Source organism: Ambystoma mexicanum, unplaced genomic scaffold (genome assembly GCF_040938575.1).
Source record: "Ambystoma mexicanum isolate Mex_15411 unplaced genomic scaffold, UKY_AmexF1_1 Mex_scaf38, whole genome shotgun sequence".
In the NCBI taxonomy this organism is placed as follows: Eukaryota; Metazoa; Chordata; class Amphibia; order Caudata; family Ambystomatidae; genus Ambystoma; species Ambystoma mexicanum.
Window position 1 is genome coordinate 1,699,338 of NW_027182453.1, and position 24,645 is coordinate 1,723,982.

General features: G+C 45.0%; 1 pseudogene; it reads right to left on the bottom strand.

Moving 5' to 3' along the window:
• Positions 1 to 24,645, bottom strand: part of LOC138559115 (zinc finger protein 585A-like) — a 540,244-nt pseudogene that overhangs the window by 492,536 nt on the left and 23,063 nt on the right.

Here is a 24,645-nt window from a genome sequence, read left to right on the forward strand (position 1 = left end):
AGTCCCAGAGCGCTGACCACTCTCTTGGAACTTGTTCTTTCCATTGGGACGAGTAGGCTGAATCCCAGAGTGTTGACCACCCAGATCTCTCCACTAGGATGAGTAGGCTGAGTGCCAGAGTGTTGACCACTCTGATATTTCCACTAGGATGAGTGGCCTGAGGTTTGAAATGCTGACCACTCTCTTGGATTGTGTTCTTTCCACTGGGATGAGTAGGTTGAGAGTCAGAGTGCTCACACCCCTTCTTTATCACTGCCCCAACCATGGGACTGGTAGGCTGATAGTATTTTTTATTCTCTGGCTTCATTTGATGAAATGATCCATATGAAAAAAGGTTGGAAAAGAATCTGTGTGACCTAAAAATTGCACAGCATGATAAAATTATTGTACTTTTCTGAGCAGTCTAAGTGTTCTAACTACTACAAACATTGGTCACGTGGCCACAGAATATTACGTAATATCAAAGATGGGCAACATATGTTAACTTCTCTTTTGCCCATGCATGCAAGACATTTCTGGGCTCTGATTAATACTAAAAATGAGCCCCAACGTTCATGCCAAACAACAATAATTTCTTCATATACGTGGAAGACGTATTTCACGTATCACACAAACAGATTCCTCCTCTGAAATCACCCATGTGCATAAAACACTGTGGTCCTTAAAGATTGTAGAAGAAGACATAAGGAGCATAATTATTCATTCATCTGAATCCCGCACTGCGCGTCCCAATGGACTCACAAATGTCATCTTTCGAGCCATCCAACCATTTGGGCAGTCATACTTAGTCATCTTTTTAGACAGATAGTTGAGACCCAGCAATTCCTGACTTCTTGGAAACAAGCTATAATTATCCCTATCTATAAGAAGGCCTTAGAACAGTTCCTGCAAACTAGCGACCAATTGCCTGAATATTGTCTAAACACCAAGTCGGTTTTCTCAAAGGCCTCTCCACACTGCTTAATGGTGCAATAACTAATACCTTAAAGGCTCAGTGCCAAAAGAAAAATGCACAACCAACATACATCGCACTGATTTATTGAAAGCCTTTGATCTGGTCAATAGGTCAAAATTTGGGCAAAAATCACGATCTTGGGACATTCCTAAGGACCTATTGCAAATCATAAGCGCCCTTCATGAGAACACCACAATTAAGATCTGACTAAATCAAAATGGGTCGATTTATCTTCCTCTATCCCCATAGCAATAGGGGTAAGGCAAGGCTGTCTTTTGGCTGCTCTTCTTTTCAATCTATACCTATCTGATCTGGCTTCTTTTCTACAAAACTTCACCTTTGTGTTCCCAATCATAGTCAAATGGAAAATCCATTTCATGGCATATGCCGATGATATTGCCCTCATTGATAATGCTCCTGTATGGCTGCAACATCTTCTTAATGCACTCGAGGAGTAAGCAACTAAAAACGAGCTTGGTGTTAATCCAAACAAATCTGCCATACTTGTGTTTGACAAAGCTCGGAAGAAGACACCCAAGTTACCCTGGTCATCAATTAACCAGACAATATCGATGGAGAAGCACATTAAGTATTTGGGATTTAAGATTTGAGCTAATCATTCTGTGCTGGACCTCACTATCGAACCTGAGAGTAAGGTTTTCCAATTCACTTGTCAGATGAAGACATTATTTCATTCTTTCTGTAGATTTTCTTTAATGCCTCTTATTAGATTCTACAATGGCAAGATGCTCCCCACGATGTTAAACGGCATGGAATGTAATCCCTGTGCCAATCAAATCAATTGGGATCGGCTAGAAGGCCGTATATGGAAGAACTCTTTATTGCTACCGATGTCTTTACCAATTGCAAAATTAAGATATGAGTTGGGTCTTCATTCGCTGCAATCATATTACCATTGGAAGGTTCTCGCTCTTTATAGACTCATCTTAATTCGCAGAGACTGCTCTCTGTATGCAGATATTCATGGGGAACTTTTCACACATCAGAATTCTTATTGGATAACCTTACGCAATGATGCCAAAATGATTCTTCACAACTGCGATTGTAACCATGACACTGTCAGAAAATCCGGATAAGGTGAGGCACGCCTTGCTGCGTGCTGATTGGATTCATAATAGAGCACTAATCAACATTCTGAAGTTCACTAAAAAATACACACCCTGTGAAAAACCTAGTAAATATGTCCTCCCGTACATCAGACGCTTTCCAAATCCAGTTTAGCGAGTCGAAATATTACGTTTTCAACTCAATCCGATTAAGACCAACAAAATGCAATGTATTTGGCAAAAAATAGATCCTTCTGCTGCAGAATGCACTCGCTGCTCTGAGGGATTGTTACAGGATTCTCGACATTTGTCAATATCCTGCTCTGCCGCCTACCCCCTGAGAGTAAAATACTTTGCATTATTTGTCCATGACCCAACATGGCTTATTACCCAAGCTTTTTGGTACAGGATATCATCTGGGAAAAAATTCCATTATCTATTGCTTTACTCAAATTCCTTAATGAACAGAATTTGATCAAAATATCTGGGTGATTGAAAGTTGGAACTTGAACTTCTTTGTGTACCTATTTAGTTGGATTTGATTTCATTTGCTATACAGGACAATTGTCTAGGTTTTATCTTTTGTTTTATGCTTGGTTTTGTTTTAAGAATGTGTAAAAAGTCCTTGCATGTGACTAATGCACAATAAAAACATCTTTTTTAAAAATGGGAATTGCAGCCACACGCTTTGCATCACTGATCTAGCTCGAGGTACATCAGCACTCCTTGATGTGTTTTGGCCTTGTGTACAGTTTGCATATCAACAATTACCTCCAGCCTGGTAAGGGGTGAGCAGTCTCGCTACATTACACGTGCATGTCCTTATTGTTCCCTCCGAACATCTGTCACTTGCCCACCCAACCACTAATGCTACGTCTGTGCCTGTTTTGTCCCCTGTGCTTCTTGCATCACCAGACATGGACACTTTGTTGACTTTACCTGAATGTGGAGGAGTGAAATTCTTGACTAAAACAAGAGATCAAATTACATATCCCCCAGCATCTACAGAAGCTCTGATGGACATTCCAGAGCAGTATCATCTAAGAGGCGACTATTCAGCAGAACTGAGCTGTTCTTTTCTTGGTGTTCAAGCAATTGCAAATATAAAGTGGCTTTAGGTGACCCGCTACAAGCTTTTACGGTTTGTAAATTCTTTGGAATAAGCTTCAGTGCAATAAAAGAAGAACTGTGTGCCCTGAGGCTCATGGCTCTTGGCTCTTTTAAACAGGTACACCTACGACCTCCTCACAGCTATGGAGGGGGGGGGGTGTGCCAGATATTGGTAGCACATGCTGCACCTTCATGTCTCCCAACGATTCAGAAAATAGGACTGACATAGACAATCGCTGCATTACAGCATCTAAGGGGGGGTCATGCAGAAGGAAGCGGAAATCACACATTGCCCTTCGTTGGACTCTCTTTTCGCTTGGATGCCTTTATGGATGAGCATAGCTGTAAAGATCCTCATGCCAGTTTTTGAAATTTTATTGATTATCTTTTATACCTGTTAGATGCTCTTACAATGCTGTTCTGTAAAATGCCAACAGCAGCTGCCTGTCCAAGGATAGGAGGAAGGCTAGGACCACTGCCAATTCATATCACATGGGTACTCAGAGTCAGAGATGGATCCAGGGTTGGTTGGGACTCCAGGAGCAGCCTTATGTCCTCCACCAAATTGGCATGAGCAGCGTGTAGATTATGGAACTGGTAGAGTGGAGGGGATGTTCTGGGTTTGGTCAGTGGAGAAGTATGTCCATAGGGGGACTAGTATGAGAGATGTTTGTAGGGTCTTGTTTCCCCCAAGAAGATGTTTTAGAAGTGCAAGCGATTGGTGTGTTGTGTTGGTTAATGAATTAACTAAAGGGGAAAATGTTGGGGTGGTTGATAAAGGTTTCAATAGGGAAGAAGGGTTTGCGATGTGCATGCCATATTGACGACTGGGGTAGACACGATGTTAGCGGCACATATCTAGTGTATTAAATGGGAATTAAAGGAGTGCTACTATTAGTGTTATTTTGTGTATACTTGATACATTTTAGAATCACCCGCACATAGCAACATAATGACAAGTCTACTGAGACAATGTCAACATAATGTAATTGTGTGGCGTGCAATGCAAAACCTAAAAGATCAGAAGCACGGAACTTCATATGCGAAGAGTTTGGGACCGTTGGGGGAAAAAGGGCACATAGGGAATGCATGAATCTGTATACTGCCCCATAATTGGATTTGGTGTAGGCCACAGAAACCTGTAGTGGCGAGATAAACTCTGTGTGACCTGGGATGCTAGTTGATAGAGTACGAAGGTTGGGGAGAGGGGGCAAACTGCATTCAGGCATTTGTGAGAACAATGGTCACTTGCAGCGATGCAAGGGTTAATGACTTGGTGCTATTGTGGAGAGGAGATGTAATCTTCCTGAGTACATTGGAGTTTGTTATACTCTTCAGGACTGAAATCCCTGCACTGGCTCCCAGTGGCGGCGAGGATAAAGTTCAAGATCCTCTGGATTGTCCACGAGGCTTTCTGGGGCCTGAGGCCTCAATACCGTCAACTCGATCTTCCTAAATATCTTCCATCTCGAGCTCTTCGCTCATCCGCCTTCAACTCCCTCATGGTCAGTCGCTTCTCGAAGCAGCAAGTTGGTGGTCGATCTCTTTCTTTTGTTGGGGCCTCCATCTGGAATAGCCTCTTTGAAACTTGAGGAGAACCATCTCTGGATCTGGAAGCACCTCAAGACCTTCCTCTGTGCTTCTGCTTTCTCTCCTCCTCTCCCCTGTTGATCTCCCGGCTGATTCTGAAATTGCACTGGTTACCTGGCTACCCTCTGAACTCGGGCCCATGTCCCCTCGCTGACAGTTGCACACCTGCACTGCCCCCCCAGGCAACTCTTGCTCTCTGGGACTGTTTCTGTATCCTTACAGCCCCACACTTGCCCCTGATGTCTGCACTTGCACTTGTCACCAGCTGGCCGCACTTTTATTTATTGTATTTATTTTTTACTGTTATCCTATGCACTGCACTGCCCCCTACCCTTCCCACCCACACTTTTCCCTTTCCCCCTCCCCTGCACTTGCATAATCTCAATGTCACCTAGCCTAGTAGGATTGTTGTCTCTTTCTTCCCTTTGTTCCCCTCCCTTGCCTCATCGCGCCTTGACACACTTGTGTATAGGCGCATTATTAATGCCATATCATATCTTATCGTTCAGTGACATTGGAAGTCAGGCCACCTAGTAGGGTCGTCTTGAGGCCAGGTAATAAACCCGGTGCAAGTGGTGCTTGAGGGCAGAGTTGGTCAATGGTTTATGGGTGGCAATCAGGTTCTCAGAAATTACTAGGATGTGGCCAGAGGCCATGCGTACTGAAACGGTAGTCATAATAGATTAGTGTGAAATAGGAGATCCTAGGGAAGCCAGCAAGTCTGGGCAGATAAGATGGCTACCAACAGTTCAAAGGGAACAGGTTTTTCTCTGCCCGTCTCATATTTTAGAAGTGTCCATGTCAAGCCGTGTGCTTTACGACCGAAGTTAGAGGGCCCCAACCAGATGAAACTTGTAATAAATTAGATTTGCTGTGCGTGAATATGTAAATATGTAATGATGTCCCTGCTGACTACAGAAAGATCCCAAAAAGGGGTGTGCTTTTAACAGGAGTTCATGCAAATATGTATTGAAAAGAGTTGAATGTATCATATGGGAATACGGGAACTTGCCGGGGGATTAGATTTCTTTGTATAGGTTTGAACAGTCAGGTTTGGAGGGATGACTTTGTAATAAAATATGTGAGAGTGTGTTAATGTTGCAAAATGTATATAATGTGCAACCTTTGTGTGGTTCACAGAGAATCGGGTTAGTTTGACTACAGCGTCATCTAGCCCCTCCCAGCCATTTTTACGATAAGCTTGCTTTACGGACAAATGTGCACTTGCTTCTTATGAGGTGGGTCAATTTTGAGCAAGGAAATCGGAGGTTCACCCACACACCCGCCCCAAACACCCCATAGGCACAATATGAATTTGAGTGTTCGGCCAAGTGTCATTTGCGCTGCCTCTTGGGCACATGGTTCTTGGCTGGCCCAGATGTCGATGAAAGCCGATGTGAGTGGTTGTCAATGGAGGGTCAAACTTGTGGGCCTGCAAGTGTGCAAGAGTAACTTCCAGGGAGGGACTCAGACAAAGCTGAAATCCCCTCATTTGCCTCATGGATCCTTTGGGGCAGGATGATTAGGGCAGTGGTGGTACAGCCTTGTGCCTGTGCACTCCTGCGGCTGTTGACCTGGATGCACTCACGCAACTCAGTGAGCTGCTGCTGGGCAGGAGTAATCATTGCCCCATGCCTGTCTTCCATTGCACATAGTCGTGCATCCATGTCGTGGATGCTGGGCATGGGTGGAGGAGGGGGCTGTGCAGTGTTGCCAGGCTGAAAGACTGGATTGGGTAGGTGGTGTGGTGGTCATCCTCCATGCTGTATCTTCCACAATGGCCTGGTGGCTAGTGTACCCGTGGTGGTGTGGAGGGCACAGGCGGCACGGTGGTGCCACTGACCACATGTGGTATGCTGGTGGCATCCGGCAGTGGTGCTGGCAGTGAGGCCTTCCTCTAGCACATGCTGAGATGCACATTGATTGCCAGGCGCACCGCTGTCAGAGGCTGTGCCTGCTGGGGTGAGAGGAGTATGCTGTTAGTCTTCTGGGAGTATCATCTGTGGCATTGCATTACACTTGCGCTACATCTTGTGTGTTTTGCTCTTGTCATGCTGTTTCTTCTTTACTTTTACTTTAAGAGATTTATTATGCGCCTCCATGGACCCTGGGGCTTGAGGGCGCGACAAGACATATACAACATAAAAACAAGTAGGCCCTGGGGAATCCTATATTCAGCTGGCGAAAAAGGCTGCCTATGTGAACAGATGAGTTTTCAGTTTCTTTATAAACGTTTCAGTGCATTCCAGGGATCTCAGCTCTGGAGGAAGATTATTCCATACTTTTGGAGCAATTGCAGAGAAGGCTGTGTTAACAGTACAGCATTTGGGAGTGGTGAGAAGATTCTGATTATTAGATCTTAAAAAGCTGTCATAGGATCTTGTGACCAGTCGTTGTAGATATCCATGCATCTTACCCGATCTACACCTCTGAACAATGGTTAGGATTCGGAAACGGATCCTTGCTTCAATCGGTAGCCAGTGTTGAGAGCATCTGGCCGATGTGAGATGGTCCCTGCGTTTGAGCCCCGTCACTACTCTGACAGCTCCATTCTGACATACCTAGAGTTTATCCTGGCTAGTTTTATCAATACCTACGAGTGAACTGGAGCAGTAATCTATTTTTCCTTTAATCTATTAAAGGAACAGCACTCGTCCTTTAGTCTACTGACACTTCCCATGCTTCCTTCAATCCATTGTCAACCAGGATCGGTTAAGGTGCCGACACCCCTGCCATGCACCTATTGCTATCACATGTTCAACATCTTCCGGTTCAGTGCAATCTTCCTAACCTAAAATAGGTTGCCTGCTGTTCTACTCTGTCAATACTTCTTATGGGGGTCTAGTTTGGGGGGTCGGGGTGTGTGGAAGGGTAAATAACAGCTGATGCCATAAACTCTGCTCAACACGTCATGTCTCACTTCTCAACTATTTCAGATTTCATGAGCACAAGGTGCTCAGCTGCATCGTCATAAATTGTGATGCATGGACTTACAGCACCTTAACACATTAACACCCGAATCCCATTTGAATTCCACAGTGAAACAGCACTCAGCCATGCTTCAAAGCTCCTCACCACTCCCACCATCCCTCGGCTTTCTGATGCCTTTTGCACTGTTGCCACCTTCCTTTTTGACTGTTGCACCACAGCTTGCAGGGCAGTGCCCAAGCCTATATTGGTACCTACTTACTGAAATGCCAGTTTTTCTCCGCCTTTAGGGTTTCTCCGGCACAAGCTTACAATTCATTTCCATAATATCAGGGCCTTCTGTACCCAAGTCTCGCTCATGCAAAGTCTCTTGCTTCAGATGGTCTGATAGTTAGACACAAAAGTTCCTTCTGCTAATCTTCATGTGGGACGATTATTTTTCACCCTTTGATGCCTCTCACACAAGCTTCAAAACCTGTCCTCAACATTAGCCTCCCTATATAGGGCTCAGACCATCAACTCACTGTGCACATCTCTCAGTCGGGTTGATGCTTGTCATCACAATGTTCACAGGTATATTACTATTTACCCCAATTTGCATGCATCCCTAAGTCGGGTTCACGTTTGCCAATTATAACAGATCACTTAGTTTTCAAAACGCGTCAAAGACTTTTGACTGTACGAGGGATTTGGCTTGTCCCTCGTATGACCACTTTGACACTTCATGCTGGCCTCCCCTAGGCCACCTGGTCGCTGTAGTTTCAATAAGCAAAAAGTTCTTAGTTCAATACGTTCTCTTTCTTTTAGGAGAGGGGTACCAGCTTGAGTATTTCGATTGAGCACCCACGTGGCACCGGACCACCGTATTGCTGGTACCAATTGGACCCACAAAAGACATGTCTATTATCTTCAGAACACAGTCTGTCTACTATCAGCTTCTTCTGATTCACCGGCTGTGCTGAACTCGTTGGCAGTTCCTTACCCGCTGGAGTCAAGGACGGTACCACGATGGCAACCACTTCTCCCCGCTGTGGCAATCAGTGCAGGAGGTTTCCACCTAGGACTGACATCAGACACCACTCACCAGCTGTGATTCCCAGTCTTAAATTTCCTTTCGCGGAGGCTTCGCCGATCTGTGTTGAAAAGTGCAAGGGTAATTCCCTCCTGCTTGTCAGATCTGTAAGCCTTTCTCCTCAGTTCTAACTGCTGTCCCGGAATGGCTGCGTTCGACCTTGCTCAAGTATGCTCTGCCTTTTATCCCAGTGGGGAAGGGAAAGGGGAATCAGGTGTGTGTTGTTATTAGCAATTGTCTGACCCTAGTGTTGGGACAAGTCAGGTAAACGGCTCTGGTGTTAGTCCGTTTTCTTTCACAGGGTTTGAAAGTGTTAGTGTTGGATGAGGGGGCAGGGTAGAGCTTCTACATATCCTACGGGGTAGGATGGGGAAAAGGTGTCATAATAAGGGGATACTGCATCTCACCCTCAGTGACCCACTTCCACTCCCTGAAGACCCCCCACCCATACAGGTGATCCTCCCTCACTGGTCCACCCCCAGGAACTGGTTCCAATAGCAATGGCTGTGGAAGACAGATACTCAGGGACTAGCAGGTGAGACACCTTCAGGATTTTCTTAGTCCGGGACATTTAAATCACTGAAGCAAGAAATGCAAGCAGGCTGCTGGCAGGAGAGAGTTGCTCATCTCCGTGCAAAGTGAGGTCTGGAAGGAAGTTGGTGAAGCTAACCTGCTCAGAGGAACCTGAAGGGAGAAGGCTGCTGGAAGTGGATGAAACACAGCAAAAAATGCCAAAAGCCAGGGGAGGGCTACTGGGCACTTGCTGGCGTCGGAGCACATCGCTTTGCTCTACAGAATCCCATGCGAAGCAGACAAGCCCAGCAGAAGCCCCAGGAAGCATGAGAACAGTCGAGAAACGGTTGCGGTTGCAAGCAGAAAGCAGCAGACCACCATCAACAGCGGACCTTAGAAGAAATGAGATGGCATCAAGTACTGGTGCGTCCATAAAGGGACAGATAAAAATGGGGTGTATTGGCAGCCGCTCCAAGCTTTACTGATAGCAAAAACAAGAAAGAGAGAAAAGGAACAGTTTCTAAAACCTGAGAAAGATTGAAGAGGCAGTTTTCTAAGAGAAGAGACTTTCAAGTTTGTCAATGCATGCTGCAAGCATATCAGAGACAAGGAGACCATAAATAAGAAACCAATGATATTAGCCAAGGAGGCTAAAAAGCGGAACCATCAAAAGGTGGGAGAGTGGGCAGGAGTTCACATATGAAAAGCCCTGGCAGGAGAGTACACCAGGTATCCGAATCCCACATAAAAAGGAAGACAACCAGTTTGAAGAGAACCTCTGTTGTTGACCCAAGGAAATGCCAAGAACTGTTCTTCGCACCTGGGAAAGACTGTCTGACCAATCAGAATCCACCTTTCCCGGGCGAGATTATGCCCTCATTGCCATTTTGAACATATTTTCAATGGCCGCCGTCATCCAAAAATGTACCTAATCTATCTTCGATTTTAAGGCCGGCTGACATTTTTTATTTTCTCTTTCAGGAGATGCGCTCACGCAGAGTGCATCTCGCGTCAGGCAAAAACAAAAACAAAAAAATGGTATCCGTACCCTGGTTTAATGGCCCATTGTTTGGGCCTAAAAAGCTCGGGTTGGTGGGCCATAAGTGCCACGTCCGCACCAGCGGCAGGGCGTAAAAGCTATATCTATAACCCAAAAAAGTGATGAAGAATCCAGGGAAGGGAAGAACCTTCTGGAGCAAGGATGTCCATACTTGAAATACTTCTTTTGTGTGGGAGTTAAACATTTTCCTTTCTTTTGAACATTTATAAAACACTCAAGGCCAAACACATTTTCATTTTCACCTTAGAATTCATTTGTTTTGAGTGCAAGGGTCAGAATAGTACTTTGGACACAGGATGGTTTGGTTTTGGACTTCTGACACAGACAGATCATTAGTTCTGAGTTTAGGAGGGAAAACTCCACTAGTGCAGGGACAGCGAGGCCTTTTCCCAACTTAGTTGGTGTTAAAACAAAAGTCTTCAGCCAAATCCTATCTAACATTTGTCCCAGTATAATTTCTGAACCTCAGTTATTACAATCCTATGGAAAAGAAAGTTCATCCATCGCTTTTGTCATAAGGAAAGTGACAGGTTCATGCTAGCCAATATTTATACAAAGACAGGAAATGTAGAAGGTGGGTTTAATTCACTGGATCGATTACTCAATTTTGTATCAATCCATTGATTTGTGAACACATCTTAATTTCCTCCATTTTTTCTTTAATGCCATATCTCATTTAGCTGAGAGTTAAAGTATGGGAGGGAACTCTTTGCAGATTAGAACACCAGAACCTCCTTCTCTTTACCCCACCTCCTCTGTCACTAATACCTCCCACCATGTTCACCCCTTTCCCACCCATCTACTGAACTCATTACTACTTCTTTCTCTTTACCCAAACCTCCTCGGTCATGACAAGCTCCCTCCAGGTTCACCTCTTTCCCATCCCTCCTGCCCCACCTCCTCTGTCTCTACCCACACCTCCTCCATGGACAAGGAAGTTTAAAAAGTGGACAATAACATTAATTCCAGCATAAAACTGGAATAGAGGTGCTCACCCCACTAATTAAAACAAATTAATTGTTCCAGGACACAGTTTACACTAAATGTCAGGGGAAAAGATTTAACACAAATGGAGTTACTAACAATGTATTTTTAATGTTAACAAAGTGACATAATGGCTGAAGCTCAATATTCATTTCATCAGCATTTCACTCAGTGTATGAATCCCGGTGAGAGACTTTTACATTAGACATGTCAGTTTATCCAAGACCAGCTTTATTTTATAAACATTGATTCCACTATTCCTTCTTGGAATTTACAGAACAGCTGTGATATCATTACACCCACAACTCTCATTTCAGACAGAAAGGCGCCTTTTCATTTCCAGATGTGCACGACGTTTATCGTCTCACACCACAGAGGATATTTCTATTTCACTTGCTCGTTCGACTATTCACAAAACGTCACTTTTCTAAAGTCTGTATAATTTAACAAACACTTGACATCTTCTCTGGGCCCTTCACATCAAACTAATTTCTTATAATATAGTGCTTTAATAGTGGGCATGCACCCTCCCTTGTGCAATTGCACCTCCACCTGTCGATCCCAGGCTAGGGAACCATCTACTAATCCTAAATGCTCCAATAGAGATAGGAAATAGTGTAATACATTAGAGGGGATCCTGAGGAGAAAAGGAAACGGTAGTGCTGTAGAACATGCAACATAAAGTGGAAACACTGCAGCATTCAGCGAGGATGGCACTCCTGGTGAGGCATGCATTTCTTGGAAACTGACTTCTGGAGTAATATTGTAGATTGCAGTTTTATGACTACCACTCTCCATGTTTTCACTGTTGCAAAACAGTCTTTGCACATGTGTTGTGCCAAGTTTATATATACTTCTCCATTTTTATTATACATGAGGTCTCCAGAATCTCTATGAGTTGATGTTGAAAGTAAAATTACTGTATGGGGGTGTAGAAATATAATTCCCAGTAGACGCATTTCTAATGGATTCCTTCCTTCCACAGATTCTTAATCTATGATATCCATATCCTAGCACAACAGTTCTCTAGAAAAATGTATGCAGTCAGGGGGTTCGGCCAGCTCTGTGTCGGGTCCGTTCAAAGCCTCATTGCGTTTTGCACCAGTAACAACATTGAGGCCAGTATAAGTAGTGGAGCCACGCCCCATGACCTCAGTTCCTTTTTTCAGAGCATTGATGCCTCAATGACACTGCACCATGGTCTCTGTAGGAATATGTCCCACTTCCCATCGACACTTTCATGTCGAAAAAGTATGACATTTACAACGAGATCCCATGGGTTTGGAGCCCATGGATTCTAGAGAGCAGACACTTCCCGAGGAGTTTTATGAGAGTGGCGACATGCTGGACCTGGCAGTTAACCTGCCAGGGGCAAGCGGTCTGGACAATTCCCTGTAGTTGGACATTCTACCGGCACCAACACCAGGTAAAACTCAAGCTGCTTTTTAGTGCCTGATGGCAAAGGTGGGCGATACCCTGGGTTCCTCTGTGCCGCCCAGGTCCAGAGTGCAATACAAACTCTGCGAAATTCTGGACGATGCACCAAAGAGGCACTGCTGCCCTTCAACGTGGTGGTAGAGGAACCAGTGTTGAAAGCGTGGGAGAAACCTGCCTCCGTCGACCCCAATGGACACAGATCTAGGATGGAAGCACTGTCCTGCACTTTCTGACCCGCCAACATCTTACCTGAAAGCATGGTGGTACTGGCCACTACAGTGAGCCTGAAAACCTCTACCTTTTCCCTCCCTTACACCGGACAGGTAAAGCAAAAGGCTGGACTAATGGGGCAAGGAAGTGTTCGTGTCAGGCAGCCTAGTGGTGAAAGCCAAGAATGCATCTTGTGCCATGGTGAAGTTCTCCTTTGGCCTATGGTCGGCTGTAGTCGGTGCGGCAGAGCATGCTCCAGAGGGCAGAGAAGCAAAGAGAATGTAGTTCTGGAGAACTAGGTGTCCCCGACAGCGGGTCATCAGGCCACACGGGAGAACATCACAGCAGATGCATTGAGCAGCCAGACCTCGGCCTACCACAAATGGGAGCTCTGTCAAGAAGTTCTGGTGGAGATCTCTCTTTACGGGGGTGACTCATGAAGTGGACCTCTTTGCGTCCAGTTTCAACCAGAAGGCAGTTCCACTGCAGGGAATTTTCTCAGTAGGGAGCTATCGGGGGGCGCATTGACCATCGAGTGGACTTTTGACCCCCTTTATGGAGTGCCCACCGATCCCAGTCATCCCGCTGGCCCTCAGGAGATCCAGTCTGTTCAAAACCACACTGATCCTGATCGCCCTGGACTGGCTAAAAATCTATTTATGCCTGCAGGCAGCATACATTTTCACTTTGATGCCATAGAGGGTCCTGGATCCTTTATCCTGTCCTCTGCCTCATGTGTTGGATTTTATACTTTCCTTGGCCCAAGCAAGCCTGCAGATTGACACTTGGAAGGTTACCTTCCCACTATTTCTGAGTTCAAGAGGTCCCTAGAAAAGGGCTTGTTTTTTACAATCAACATTGTTATGCAGTTTTTGTGGGGTTGGTGTAACCAGTTACCTCCCTGCCAGTCTATAGTTGCAGTGTGGGATTTGCATTTATTTTCAACTTTTCTTATGTGAGCTCCATTTAGGACCTTTAATTCTTGTTAGATTGGTCACCCTTATGGGTGGTTTTTCAGGTTGCCATCACATCTGCGAGAGGAGTGAGTGAGCTCCATGTGTCGTTTCACTTCTGCATTTGTTACTTCCCAAGGAGAAGGTGACTGGGAGCGAGACCCTCTTTTCTGCCAAAAAGGAACTCGGATTTCCATCTCTCAGATCCATCTTCCTGTGTTCTTCCCTCCACCTCACCCTTCCAATGCAGATTAAAGATTTCATTGATTGGACCCAATACAGGTCCTTAATTTCTATGTCTCTCAAACTCGAGAGGCTAGGAAGGATGACCAGATTTCTGTTAGGTACGCTGGTGCTCGTGCTGGCAGGGCTGTGACCAAACAGACCCTGTCCAGGTGGATCATTCTCTGCATCTCAGAATGCTATGATCTGGGTGTGAAGGATGTGGGGTAAGGGTATCTGGGCACATTCTACCAGGAGGGGCTGCCACCTCTGCCCTGCAGAGAGGGGGTTCGCCTGTCCTGGACATTTGCCAGGCAGCAACATGGGCATCTCTGCACACGCTCGCTAAGCATTACTGCTTGGATTCCCTTGCGGGTCAGGATGCCCGTTTTGATAGGGCAGTAATTCTGGGTTTTGTGGTTTAGGGGGTGTGCTTGCTTTTCTCCCTCCTCCAGATTACGTACTGCTTTGGGAGTCCATCATAGATGAGGAATCCATGGCAGGAAGGAATCCATTAGTAGAAAAAATGACTTTCCTTTCAGTAATGCTCCTTCTGATGGATGTTCCTGCCACGGATTCCTCATTGCACTTCCTACCTGCCCCTCTTCTGGGAAGCTAGTACACCATCAGTTCTACAGTCCCTCAGCATCAAGAGTGCTAGGGAAGGAGGGTGGAACTGAGGTCTGGGGCACAGCAACGCTACTTATACTGGCCCAGACATCATTTTGGTGCGAGGTGTGAAAAGGGTTGGACCGATATAGAGCTTGTGCAGCACCCCCTATCGGCAGAAGAGTTTCTGGAAAACACCTGCATGAGGTTATGGATATCATAGATGAGGAATCTATGGCAGGTATATCCATCAGAAAAAACATTACAGATAGGCAAGTCATTTGTTCTTTTTAAGTAGAAAGAAATTGCAACTTTTTAATTCACACTTCTTTATGACTAGCAATTCATGTAAAATAAAATAAACATTACTTTATAGCTTCTCTACATATCAAGCAGAAATCCCTGTAAACCACCATCCACTGGTACTGCCTGGCTGGCATCACTGGGATGAACATATTCATGAACCCGAGTGGGAGAAAGCAGGAAGGTTGGCACCAATTTGTCCATTGTTTCCAAAGTTACAGTAGGGAATTTGGCTACTTTGTTTAAGGGAGTGTTTGCCAATTCTTGGGGAGTAAATGGTTAATACATCGCTTATCTGTAGGGTTGGCATTAAGAGTTGCCTTAATATTTCTCTATGGCACTTACTCACCTAAAGGTTAATGGGTTCTAACAGCAGGTGGGCATTCCATAAATAGGGAGCATGAGGGAGTTTGAATATGTGTAAATAAATACTTCCTTTTTACATTCTTGACTCTAAGACGTTGGTACAGTGAAATGCTTATTGAGAACACTGTTATGTAATGCATATAATGCCTCTCTCCCGGAAGCCTTTCTGTTTTGTGAAAACCTTCTCTATCCCTATATATGTGCATGAGATGCAACAGGAACTGCAGCGGTTGTGTTACAGAACCTGGGAGTAAGTTGTAAGAGATGTACGTTGATAGAGCTGTGCGATGCAGTTGGGAAGGGAAATGCACTCTGAGTCCCTCCAAATCCACTTTTAGAATCTATGTAGCAAGAGCATACTATCAGTACTGAAAAAGACAAGATGCCCTCTGGGTTCCATTTCAGTAGATGGGAGCCTCCCTGTTGCATGTGGAGGGCGCTAGACCTTAGCTGAACCAAGAGATAGGGGGAGACCTCCACTTAAGATCAGAGCCCTTCCTAGCTGCCGGGGTCCCAAAGGCCACCTCATATATCCTATGAGAGTCTATAGTTATTGATTCAACCACTGACTCTTTAAGCTTTTCCAAAACGTTGGTGCCCATCAATTTGCATGAGGTCCTTAGGCAAAGTGTTCCATAGGATGGTTACCTTAATACAGAAGGTACAGTCTCCCTTCTGAATATTCTAGAAGGGATGCATTTCAAACAGCAGTGATTCAACAATCATAATCAGTCATCATTTGTGTGCCAAAGGAAACCGAGAACCACTGTGGAGGCAGGTTCTTCGCAGTATTAGACAGCTATACCAAACTCAGTAGCATTGTAGAAGCATCTCCTTCTATCAGAAGCAGCTTCAGTTGCAGAAGAGATGTCTCCACCTCCATGTCCTGTCTCATGGCAGATAAGAACATCCTGTGTACTGAAGTATTCGCCACATTCACTAAACTGAAATGGACCAAGGCATGCATGTTTTGTCTGGTGCCTAATAAGGTGACTGTTCCGACTGAAGCATTTTCCACATTCAGTGCACCAATAAGGTTTCTCTCCCGTATGTGTTTTCTGGTGGTCAACAAGATTTACCTTATACGAAAACTTTTTCCCACATTCAATGCACTCATAAGGTTTCTCACCTGTATGTGTTCTCTGGTGGATAGTAAGAACTTCCTTTCTAGCAAACCCTTTCCCACATTCAATGCACTCATAAGGTTTCTCACCTGTATGTGTACTCTGGTGGGTATTAAGAACTTCCTTTGTTGCAAACCGATTCCCACATTCAGGGCACTCATAAGGTTTCTCACCTGTATGTGTTCTATGGTGTTTAATAAGATGTCCCTTCCGAGCAAACCCTTTCCCACATTCAATACACTCATAAGGTTTCTCACCTGTATGTGTTCTCTGGTGGCTAGTAAGATCTCCCTTCTGAGCAAACCAATTCCCACATTCAGTGCACTCATAAGGTTTCACACCCGTATGTGTTCTCTTGTGGATAGTAAGACGTCCCTTCTGAGCAAACCCTTTTCCACATTCAATGCACTTGTAAGGTTTTTCACCTGTATGTGTTCTCTTGTGGATAGTAAGACGTCCCTTTGAAGCAAACCCATTCCCACATACGGTGCACTCATAAGGTTTCTCCGATGTATGTGTTCTCTGGTGGATAGTAAGATGTTCCTTCTGAGCAAACCCTTTCCCACATTCAGGGCACTCATAAGGTTTCTCACCCGTATGTGTTCTCTTGTGGATAGTAAGACGTCCTTTCTGAGCAAACCCTTTCCCACATTCAGTGCACTCATAAGGTTTCTCACCTGTATGTGTTCTCTGGTGGATAATAAGCTCTCTCTTTGTAGCAAACCCTTTCCCACATTCAGTGCACTCATAAGGTATATCACCTGTATGTATTCTCTGGTGGATAGTAAGCTTTGCCTTCCAAGCAAACCCTTTCCCACATTCAGTGCACTCATAAGGTTTCTCACCTGTATGTGTTCTGTGGTGGCTAGTAAGCCCTCTCTTTGTAGCAAACCCATTCCCACATTCAGTGCACTCATAAGGTTTCTCACCTGTATGTGTTCTCTGGTGGTTAGTAAGCTCTCCCTTTGTAGCAAACCCTTTCCCACATTCAGTGCACTCATAAGGTTTCTCACCTGTATGTGTTCTCTGGTGGACAGTAATCTCTCCCTTTGAGGCAAACCTTTTCCCACATTCAGCGCACCTATAAGCTTTCTCACCCGTATGTGTTCTCTGGTGACTAATAAGCTGTTGCTTCTGAACAAACCCTTTCCCACATTCAGTGCACACATACGGTTTCCCACCTGTATGTGTCCTCAGGTGGCTAGTAAGCTCTCCCGTTGTAGCAAACCCATTCCCACACTCAGTGCACTCATGTGGTTTCTCACCTGTATGTTTTCTCTGGTGGAGAGTAAGTCCTCCTTTTGTAGCAAACCCTTTCCTACATTCACTGCACTCATAAGGCTTCTCACCTGTATGTGTTCTCTGGTGGATAGTAAGCTTTCCCTTCCAAGCAAACCCTTTCCCACATTCACTGCACTCATAAGGCTTCTCACCTGTATGTGTTCTCTGGTGGACAGTAAACACTCGCTTTGTAGCAAACCCTTTCCCACACTCAGTGCACTCATAAGGTTTGTCACCTTTATTCATTTGGTGGTGGCTGATAAGTGTATCATGCAAATGGACACTATTCTCATAGTCAGTGCGCTGATAAGGTTTTTCGCCTATGTCCTCATGTGGGCAATATGTATGTTCTTGAAATGGCAATTGTTCCCACATTTTGTGCACGTGTAAAGTGTCTTGCCAGTTTATTTTTTCAGGTGCCTTGACTTAAGTGGAGCCTTTTCAATTAACCTTTTCCCAAATTCAGAGCACAAATGAGAAATGCTTTTCTTAATGCACATAACACATTGTCATGGTCGTGCTAGATATCCCTCACTCCCCCAGGATATACAGAATCAACACACTTGGTTACTGGATGCTACCACAAAGTGGTTGCATGGATTGAAGCCATCGTGTATCAACAGACTTTGCAATCCCAGTTCCTGAATACTCTGAAAAGGCAACTGGACCCCAAACGTTCACTCTTCTAACATGCTTGGAAAGTGCATATTCTAACAATGAAGCTTTTCCCTGCGATAGTCCAGAGAATCAAAATCACTGGTGCATTTCTGGGGCATTTCACCTATTAAGATAAAAGGAGACACACATTATTAGTTTCAACATGTTCACAATCACAGGCAGCACACATAAAACTACTCAGTAGTAACTCCTCACATAGTAATTTATTTGACTTTGAAGTGCCATCTATTGGGGAAAGGCGCTCCAACAGGTGGCAAAGAAGTTGTGCTTCAATGGGAACATTTAGTGGAACATGTAACATGCAGCAGGAATAATGTGTTTTTATTTAGAAATGTTTTGCATCCAAAACACTAGGGGGAAAAAACCAGCCTGGGTGAACAAACATTTTAAATGCATATTATCAAGAACATGTATATGTTCTAACAATATATTTATTCAGAAATGACTACATTATCACACGGAAACTCCCAATTTCTACACACAAATGATAAAGGCAGGAGTTTGCCACCAATCGGACGCCAGCTTCACCAGTCCACTGTGTAATAACTGATGACTTGTGTATTGGCCAAAACATGAATAATGTAACCAACAGCACCATCGAGGAGACTGGGATTGTGATTTAAAGGGAAAGCAACAATCTCTTCCCATGGTGAGAACAGCACAGGCCGGGCTGCCACTACATTCAACCATTGAATTTAAACCTAGATAAGCTTGTTTTTCTGGAGATGAGGGATGGTTTGGAGTTTGTGTCAGAGACCAAAAGAATAAAGTGTATGAAAGACTCCACAATATCATCCCATTTGCCTTCTTAATTGTTCACATAAATGTCCCATTGCCAGGTACTAAATTGAATTGGCCAGAAGGATCCACTTCTCTTTCCCTGTTCAAAATACCACAGTGTCGTTTTCATGAGGTGGTACACACTCGGTTTTACTGTTAGGGAGTGGGTGTAAATAGGTCTGTTACCAAGCTACCATAACAAGACCCCTTTTTGTGGTTTCTGATCTATGCACCTTAGGTTGAATCTCAGTGCGCACCTGTGTGCTGTTACCATCACATCCCTAGGAACCAATGGAGATGTTGCCCAATCACTGCCAATATCCACAAATTGATGCCATTTAGTGATTACACACATGATTGCCGTTGATCTACTGTGGAGATTCTACTCGCCCTACTCCAGGGGAATCCGCTCAGCATAATCCTGCGGATCCATGATAGGGTGAGAATTTCATTACCAGCATCTCTTGCAACCCATATGGCAGCGACCCTGGAATAAGATGTATTTACACGTGAATAGTATGCATACTCCCCCTCCAACCCCCCCCCACAATGGGCAAGTGTCCACCTGTCTGTCAGTCCTACATTTATTGTGTGGGTAGCTAGCACAACAATATATGCGAGAACCTTTGAGCTGTCCAGTATGGGGGACAAACACCAGTTTTAGGTGACACAATGAGCACATTTGTTTTGGCGTGCTCCTTGTTCCCAGTGGATAATCCTTAGAAGACAACCTCCCCCTCATCTGTTCTCAGGTGCGTCGTCTGTGCAGCCACCACCTTAGGCTGTGTGAGTTTAACCATCCTCCAGAAGCAACTACTCTTTTTTAGGATGTCACGGTCCACAATATTTAACAATCTTGGTCTAACCATATCCTTGTGTGGCGCATATCAATCTAGAGTCCCCTTTGAACCCAATTTCCGTGCTCCCCGAAAGTTTATCCATTTATTTTGCTACAATAAGCGATTGCAATAAAAAGTAGAATGCCTCGCCGTACTTCAACACCCGCAATCCTAGTCTCTACATCCGTGCTTCTGAACTCGCTGTGTCAAAACTAATAAAACATTCCATCATTGAGGTTCTTTACTAAGACACAGAATGAGCCAGAGTCCTGCCCTTGACCAGTACCCCTCCCGACATAGCAAAGTCCATCGATTCATTCACGAGACATATCTTTATCATCTTCATGTACCAAAAATGTAATGCACATGTTTTCCCAGATCCTTGCAGGAACCTACAGCTGAACACTACCACAAGTTGGCAATGTAATTCTAGCAGTAGTAAAGGCTGTGCATGGCCCTGGCCCTCTGCCTCCCTGCATCATTAATATCACATCAGCCTGCCATGATCCTGTGAATGACTTTGCCTGCCAGTGCTTGATCTATTAAACCACACCTTGCTGCTGCCTTCAGCCATGCCCATCTCTCTGTACTCTAGTACCTGGCTATCATCCTCAATGCTTCCCTTTCCCAGGAGGTCTGCCCAACTGACCATCGAACATTGGTAGGGCTGAACCTGCAGGAGACCCAAGCAACTGGTTGGTGGGATGACTCTGGGAAGCCTAGATATGGATTGCTTCTTGGTTCTCTCCTCTGCCTTGAAGGTGTTGTATTTTGCTGTTGCCTTCCACCCACCCTCCTCCTCTGCATGGGGTATGTGTGAGGAACGAGGCATACTCCTCTCGAGTCCAGATGATCCATGTCCACTTCCCTTTCTGACATTCATCTGCAGGGTAGTGTTCGAAGATGTGGGAGTCTGCGCAGGCTCACACGAGATGCCATTTTGGCAAGCATATAGTCTAAGAGACAGTGTATATGCAGAACCTATCATAGTATATAAGAAGTGGCAAGCACTAACGTTAACTAAAAACCAATAAGCAAATCTTATTAATGTTGGTCTCAAATGTATGTAAACACAGTTTACACCATGGTGGTAAAGTCACGGCCCAGGCGGTAACTTACCGCCTGGGTCGTAATGAGGCCCTATGGGTTGTTTGTGAAGAGATTTCACAAGTGACATATTTTTGGATGAACTGCAAAACAGTGGCATCACTGTCCTGACCAAATTTAGGAGAAGTGTTGAACTTCTCCGAGGGGAGGAACCGTCGTATTACAAATAAAGTGTAGCATAGCAATGAAGCGATGATGGAAATATCTTGATACATTTACAGAATCTAGAGAGCAGAGTTCTCCTGGTGTTTTTATATCTATGTTTTTTTTTGTTTGCTAGGCGTAGGAAATCATGTAAATCTTCCCATGCATATTCTGCACAACTTAATGTAACAAACCAAGTGGGTGGGCTAAGGTTTCTTATCATACAGCGTACATCTCTGTGACGTCGGAACCAGTATTCTTTTGTACCACGCATGTTTGCTAAAAGATTTGTAATACTTGACTGTAAAACCTCATCTTTTTCTTGCACTTTTTGTAATAATTGCATAGCTGACATATTTTGAAAATGGGTACTTGATTTTAATGTGTGTGCAACTCCGTAGCATAGAGTTGCTAGTTCACTTTCAGAGAGAAGGTGGAATATGTATATCACGTTTTGTCTGAATCTGGGGTCATCTGAATACATTCGTAAAGAGCGATATTCTGATGCTGTTATCTGTGTGGGTCTATCATCGTACCGTCCTCCTTTTCCAGTAGGAAAGAGTAGAGGAAAGGTCTGTGCTTCTATACTTTTTTCCCATATGCTGATTGGAGATCCTTTGGCTTGTCGCATTTAGTACGTTTCCAGGGCATCATCTATATTGTCTTTAAAGTGTAAAGGATGATTTGTATAATGGTCTAAAATATGACGTGGATTGCCGGATATGGCCCAGGCGTAAGGCATTCTGTATATATTCCTTGAGAGCCAGGTCTTCTGAGGGAGACAAGGAATACATCCTCCCGGAAGGTATGCTAACATTAGGTAAGAGGTCAATGGGACAATCATAAAGCCTGTGTGGACGAAGGGATTCTGCACAACCCTTATCAAACACTTCCTGGAAGTCCTGATATTCCGGAGGAATGCCTGAAGCTATGGAACCCACTATGTGCCGGGGTGGATCAAGCTCCATGGGGAGGGTGTCATTCGGTGTGAGTTGAGCGACGGCCCCTAATAACTGCGACGGAGAGTCAGGTACAGCAGACTGGGCAAGGCAAGAGGATTGTCAATACGTGGACTCGAAGTACAAGCGACCGGAGGCCCAGTCCACGACAGGATTGTGAACCCGTAAACATGGAATACCAAGGATGAGTCCGAATTGGGTGTTGTGATCAAATCGAAGGATATAGTCTCTTTGTGTGTGTCCTGAAGTAACAGTGTCAAAGGGGCCGTTTGTTGTTTTATGGGACCAGAAATTAACAATGTTCCATCAACTACCTGAACTGGTTCGGGCCGGCTCTTGTTCTGTAAGGACAGGTTCAAGGAGGCTGTGAGGGAGATGTATATGTAATTTCCTGTGGCACCAGAATCAATGACTGGGTGTATGATGTGACTAATATCAGAAGAAAAGAGCAAGGTGGCCTGAATTGAAATGGGTTTCATTCCTCCGTAGGTGGGTGTGGTCAACACATAAAGGCAACTTACACTGGTTCAAGTGTGATGTCTGTGCAGCCTTTGTCAATTGTGTCATGCATTCCTTTGCCTGTACATGCACCCTGTATCGTTGTGGCGATTGTTCAGTGGTGTGTCCCTGGTGGCTGTGTGCCTTGTCTGGTGTTTCACAAAGACGAGAAAAGGCCCCATCTCAGTGTTGTGGATTTGGTGCACACAATTCCTTTTTTGAGTTACTATGAATTAATCTAACCTGTTCTGCTGTGTTCCATGCACTCTGCTATGCACAGTGAGGGTTAATGTCTGCTTTGTGTGATGGGGTCGTGCATGGGACATGCTGGGATGGATAGCCTGCTATTGGGTGCTGTAGTGTGGTTGTGGTACATGTGGTCATGTGTGTTGTAATTGCTGCAGTATGTGTACGTCAGCTTGTGCGCCCAGGTGTGTCCAACATGTGCATGCACCCTTTGCTCTCCCCTGTTGTTGGTGTGGGTGCTTGTCGGGTGCTGCTAGTGCATTCACTTGCCATGCCATGCTTTGTTTCAGTGTTAACCCACCCCCAGTTTTTTGTCAGGGGCTTCACTGTGCATATGTGGAGCCGATTGGACTCACCCAATATCCAAGTCTGCTGTCCTCTGTACCTCTCCATGTATCCCAGCAGTGTGCTGTAGTGTAGGACCATGGAACCAGCTTGACCAGTGGGGGCACAGCTGTGCAGATGTTAATACTGCTCCCAATGTCCTCCTGGATTGAGGCCAGCAGTTTGGTGATGATCTCCCTGTCATGCGGTACAGGGTGACCAACTGGGTGTCAGTGAGGGCCCAGGGTAATGGCTTACCCCTAGGGATGGGTGCTCGCCTAGCTTGAAAAATTCTCCTCCACCTATGCCACCCTGCACTCACTGTGCCCTAGCCTGGTTGTCAAACTTCTCAAGATTCAGACGCAGCACCAAGCAGCTGGCTGTTCCAGCTTGCAGAAAATAATGGAAGCATGGTGTTGGAAACAAAGTTTGGGGTAGGGGTGTGCCTTATGTAGCCCTCTGGAGTACATTGGATGCACCTGTGGTTTTATTTCTAGCACCTGTGTTCATTTACCTCCAGCTCGAGGCTGGAAATAAATCTAGGCTGTTTCCGGCGCTAATACCGCCATACATGGACTTGATATGGCTGTAATTGCGATTTGTGTTGTCAGGGCTATTAGCACTAGTGACAATAGCACCAATTTGTTTTGTGGCTGAAAGAATTACCTCTGACTTGTGATCCAGCGGAGTGGTATTGCCTGTGCTAATTCCGTTACCACTCCATTTAAGGGCTACTGCCCAACTCGTGATGAGACCCATTATTATTTACTGTGGAAGTCTGGGTTGTGTGCCAGGCTAATCAGTAGTTTTGGAACAACCAGGAACACTATGGCTAGTGTAGCTTCTGGGCTGCAACGCAATGGTCTGGGATGTGTTCCAATAGTTCAATAGTTCTTTTTGTTTTGGTTAATAGTATCCAATGTTCTGATAACAATAATTAAGTCCTGAAAGACTACAATGGACTACCAGGCTTCTGGGCTAGGCCGGATATGAGGGAGATTGTTGACTGATGTCAGGATTGAGCAGCAAAAGAGGGGCAGGTTCTCAGTAACACTGACCCCAAGCCAACATAAAAACACCAGGAAGGGGAAGCACAGTACACTCCTTACCCACAAAGGAAGCCCTATTGTATATGTATTTAGCAATATCACACCTGGGCTCTGTGTGCTTGGTTTGTCCTGGAAGGCTGCGTTCTGTGCAGACAAAAAACTACCTTTTCCAGAATGTCCAGCCGTGCCATCATCTTGGGAAACAAAGCCTATAAAAGGTCATGCCACTCTGCAATC